The following is a 5,897-nucleotide window of genomic DNA, read 5'->3' on the forward strand; positions in this document are numbered from 1 at the left end:
ATATATATATATATATATATAGCTTATAAAACAAAGATTATATAAAATAGATTATATTACATTTTATAAAACTTCAAAATTAAGATAATTAATTATAATTAATTATATTTGGAATTTTTGTGTTGTTCTTCTTTTTATTATTACTTAATGCTGAACAAGAGCAGAAGTTGGTAACCAGAATAGAATGAACCTTAAGAGTGCAGAGGTTGTCTTTATTGATGATTCACATCTGTCTTTAGACTCACTCTTCACTACTGATGCCCATGAGACCTGGAACAGACAAGAGCAAGAAAACAGACCAGAAAAGACAGCAGACAGTCCATCTTAAATGTTTTATCGTAAGGGCTCATCCACTTTTTTTCTTGATGCATGGAACATTTAAAATCAGCTGTATAATGCTGGTCAAGCACAGTGAAGACCAAAACACTGAAGAAATAAAAGACCACACACATTTACTAGCGTCTTGGTTAGTCTTATAAACAAAATAATAAAGAACGCAAACAAGTCATTGCATTGAGTTTATAAACTTATGCTATACTCTTGCATTAAAGCAGGACAAATAATTCAAATAATCTTGGAGAATAGAAATATAAAGGCATATATAAGGAAATGAAGAAAAAATAGAAAAGCAAAAATTAAAGCTTAAAGGTGGGGTAAGCGATTTCTGGTAGCCAATGTTGACATTTGCAATCACCAAAACAAACACGCCCCTACCCCAATAGGGTCTTGCCCCTATTTTGATAGCTCCGCCCCACACATACGTACGCAACCCAGGCAACGATTAGTTCTGTTAAACAAAGCAAAACCAATGTTACACCATGTCTACACCGGACGCGAGTGGCCCGGCGCGACAAAATACGTTGGAAATCATTATGTAGCACCCCCTACCCTTAACCTTTAATAGGGCGGAGCACCGGGTTCTGACAGTGTGTCTCCCGACTATATATTAATATTCCTCCTATTACCCTATCTGGCTACTGTAACCCAAATTAATTAGGTTTATACCACTACAGTAATATTCCTATACAGCATGGGACAGAGAATAACCTTAATCAACACAAAAGGTAAGTATGAAAAAGTTAACAGTTTGATTTATTTATAACCAACAGTGAAAAATTTAAAATAAATGAATGCATGTCTCAATAAAGACGGGAAGGAATTACACAAATGTCTGTTGTGTATTTTACTTTGGATAAATACCTATTTTAAAAAACGGTTCAGTACTTACACTCTTATGAAAATGACATTTAACCCAAATTAATGAATTTCACATTAAAATGGTACTCAATTAGCAACAAAAATAACAGCAGACACAATATGAAAGAGATGAGGAAAATTCAAAACCCCTAATACACTTAGGTTGTTTCAATAACACCAAACAACAGTATGAAACCCCAAACTTCACTTACTGTATGTAAGTAGAACATAAAAGATAATAACCGTCATACTCACCTATCGAGAAGAAACAAAGCAACCTCGGCGTCCGCTCCTTGAGTTCGCTCTAGTGCTGGAAAGCTGATCCGATATTTACACGGGTCCTACTTATTGCCTTAAGCCTTCTTTTGTTCCGCAGACGTTTTCCTCTTTTATTTTTTATCCGCCATCTCTATCTTTCTGTCGCTCGGCTCGGCTAATGTCCGTCCTGTGCACTGAACTCTCTCTCCTCCACATCATGAGTAGACACGCCCCTTACTGCTGATTGGCTACAAGTTTGTTTTGCTATTCGGCCCGAATCAGTTTTCTAAAGCGTTTTTGAAAAATCGCTTACCCCACCTTTAACTGCTGCTTGTAGTTCACACATCTGGCCTGCAAACCGTCTCTGGCAGCTCACAGTCTGATAAAGATACAATGTCCTGTTAAAAAGATACATCAAACTCAAGGAAGCCAAAAAATGGACAAACACTGACTGTGTTTGTATCCAACAAACATGGCCCAGATGTTTATTTTTTTCCATAATTGATCATCTTGAGTCCGATTTGACAGCTAGACAGCTTCCCTTTTTTCTGCTCTGCATAAATATCAGACCCTTTTGATATTTATAATCTGGCTTTGTAGTGCAACAGAAAGGTATTCTGCTCATAATCTTGCAATAATCACAGCCATATGCTATTATTAATGTCTGTCCTACCCACAATTACTAAAACAGATGATGCCTGATGGTTAATTGCAGACTTACTAGTATGAAGCTGATGAACAGAAGATGTCATTCAGTACAGTAGCTTCCTCTTTTAACCATTAGATTTATTCACCCCCTGCTCAGCTGCCCTGGTAAACCAGAACAAACTGTGTCTGTTCCTGGAAATGTAGACGTCGCTCATGAATTTGCTTTGTCTAGCCTTTGTTCTTTAACAATACCACCCGCAGACTGTGCCAGCTACCTGAAGAGCAACCACCATCTTTCTTTCTGTCTCAGCAGTCTTGTAATAGGCTCTTACCTGAGATCACGGCTGTTGGGGAAGCAGGAAATGCTCCTCATAGCGGGGCAGCTTTGTACCCTGCAGGAACGGATGGCGGGCTTGAAAGAAAAAAAAATTAGGATGTGCCATTGGCAACGTTCCGCAATGTTCTTCACAGTGGTGATCTCAGCATGGACACGTGCAAATGAAATATTGCCTGAATATAAATTTTTAATGGTTGTTGCAAAATGTTGCAAAAGTATGTGACATGCCGTGCAAATACACTGAAACCAGATGCGAATAAAAAGGTTCTTGTCATAAAGAAAGAAAGAAAGAACGAAAACACAATAATAATAATAGTAAATATTATATATGTTGCTTTAGAATTATATATATATATATATATATGTGTGTGTGTGTGTGTGTGTGTGTGTATTGTATTAAATATATTATACTTAATATTTTAAATATATCAGATAATTATTGTATATTGTAATAAACATAATTATAATAACTAAATACAGTTGCAAAGCTTATAAGAAATATATGAAATATTTTATTATATACATTTTCTCAGTAATTTCTCTGCTTTATTTTAATAAATAAATAATGATTTGTATTAAATATTTTATACTTAAATGTTGTAAATATATAAAATAATGATTGTTTATTGTAATAAACATAAATAATTATAATAAATAAAAATACATTTGTGTATTATAATAAATATATATGAAAGGTTTTTATCATACAAACATTTTCTCAGTAATTTTTCAGCTTCATTTTGTCCTGTACTTTTTCAATTTTGTCATGGTATATATTTCAAGTGTTGTTTGTCTTTCAAATTGTATTATTATTATTATTTTTATCTTATCACTTCATTGCAGTTCTTTAGTTTAATTTTTAATAAATTTTTCAAAAACCACTACATAATATCCTACAGGCAAGTAGTAAAATTCCTAATTAAATGATTGCTTCTCCGGTGTGGACACATTTAAATTTAAGTAGATACTTATTCAGCTGATCACTTGATCTCTTCCAGACCAATTGTTTGCCATTATATGTTTGCCCAAACAAAACAGAGTTCTTCAGACAGGAGTGTCTATTCATTCTGAGAAAATAGCTGAAAACAGACTCACATTACTGGGGTGTGAGATATTTGTAAGCTAAAAATCCTTGGAACCATGCAGCAAAAACATCACTGAGTTTCAGAGCTGCATGTGTCCCAGAAGAGAGAGAATTTGGCGGTTGACACAATATTTGTTCCTTCAGTGAAAAGCTAATGACAGCTTTATACTGTTTAATTGAGAAAACACGGTTACCACCATTTGACAAACGCACAGCTGAACCTTGTCGCGAAATATAGTAGGAGGCACCAAATTCCATTTTAATTAGCACCCTTGAGCCTCACAGTAGTCATAAAACGCCTCTAAATGATGGAAAACGATACAGCTGGACTTTTACAAAGATAAGTGCTTTTCCAGTTGTCAGCTGGGTACAAAAAGTGTGTGTGTTGGGTTCAGATGTGTACCTGGCCCAAATCCACAGCCAGCATTCTGTGTTTACACTAGGCAGCTGTGTTTTAATCCGAATGGTTTCGTTTTCCTGTTAGCTTTAGTCAACCATCGTGCAATTTGTTTATCAGGCTTTATGAACCCAAACAGGGTTTTGCACCATTCAAAGCTGAATTAAGAATTTCTGAATTTTGAATTAGATGCAGAATTGCAGTTTCAATTTGAATTGAAAATAATTTCAATTTAAAGAAAATATTATAACCATAATTTTTAAAAACAAAAAATTTTTTAGATGGACAGTCAGACAGACAGACAGAGTCCATAACAATAGACAGAACGATAGACAGAATGAACACTATATATATATAACGATAGATAGATAGATAGATAGATAACATACTAAATATATAAAACAATGATAGATAGAAACGACAGACAGACAGACAGATAGACAGATAGATAGATAGATAGATAGATAGAACACTAAATATAATGATAGATAGACAAAAAGACAGACAGACAGACAGACAGATAGACAGATAGATAGATAGATAGATAGAACACCAAATATAATGATAGATAGACAAAAAGACAGACAGACAGACAGACAGATAGATAGATAGATAGATAGATAGATAGATAGATAGATAGATAGATAGAAATGTGTATGTATGTATTGAATATATAAAGGTATTCTACGAAGGAGGGAAAATATATATAGACTGCAAGTAAGATTGATGACCTCTGTGTAAGTCTTCGGAACACTGCTATGGATACAGCCAGGGGACGCGGGCCTTTAAGATCTCTGCCGTCTGCTGGTTCACCCTGATCCATGAAAAGCCCCAACTGGTACAAGCAAACCGACCCGCTGATAGGCCAAATAAACCACTCTCTCTTGTAACCACATCAGAGAAGAAGATTCCTTATGAGACTTTCTGAAGAGTGCATTCTTAGTATAGACCTGTCGTCAAGTCCAGGATGAAGAACACTCTCATAACTGCCAGAAATAAATAACTGGAGCTTTTTTAGGCAGGAGAGAGTGGTGTGTGTGCTAGTGAGTGCTAAAGTCATATGTCTAGCCGCCCGCTGCTAGCGTTGATGTCCTGATGGTGTGCTGCCGTCTGCGTTCGGCTCATATATCTATGCATGACACCAGAGGCTCTAATACATACATCAACCTGTTCTGTTCACTGATTGGGCTGCCAGGTAATCAGTCATGGCAGACCAGCGGTGGCCTAATGAGGGCTTGACCTCAAGGTCACGGCCTAGTCTGACCTCTGACTTAGCCGATGGGCATGGTAATGATCATCACATGGTAACATGAAGATCTTAGAATGAGACTGGAGAATTTTGTACTTGGATTCTGAGTACACGTTATAGATTTATAGTGATGCCACTCAAGTCTGCTGGAGGAACCGCTTTCTAATTCTGTAAAGAGTCTTTGGTTTTGGCCAGATTATCCTTACAAACTGTTTGTGTTTCTTGTCACTGTCCCTAAATTGTTCCATTAAATTCAAGCTTTCCATAATTTTTTTAAGCATCTCCTGGCAGACAGTCTGGCTCGCCAAAACCAGACAAGACTAGAGCCCTAATTATTCCAGACACTCTATTTGAGTAAGTTATACAGCCAGAGAGAAAAAAACCCTCTTAATTGCATAATAATGAGAAGCCCTGTTGTCACTAGATTCAGTCCCCAGATCTGGTTATGGAAAACCCCACGTATCAAAGACATATTACTGGTTCTGTCTCCTTCTCCATTTAGGAATATGACATTAAAACTGTTGTTCCTCTGTGAGATATATTAGGCCAGCTCATGAACAATTTGTCTCTTTCTATTTGTCTTGTTACTATAACTATCCCCAGTGATATGTAAAGGGAAACTTCAATACAGCCAATGCAGAGTATATGTGTCATTAAATCATTGTTAAATATATAACAATTATATATATATATATATATATATATATATATATATATACAGAGGTAC

Source organism: Sinocyclocheilus rhinocerous, unplaced genomic scaffold (assembly GCF_001515625.1).
Source record: "Sinocyclocheilus rhinocerous isolate Xijiao unplaced genomic scaffold, SAMN03320098_v1.1 scaffold411, whole genome shotgun sequence".
NCBI classification, from domain to species: Eukaryota; Metazoa; Chordata; class Actinopteri; order Cypriniformes; family Cyprinidae; genus Sinocyclocheilus; species Sinocyclocheilus rhinocerous.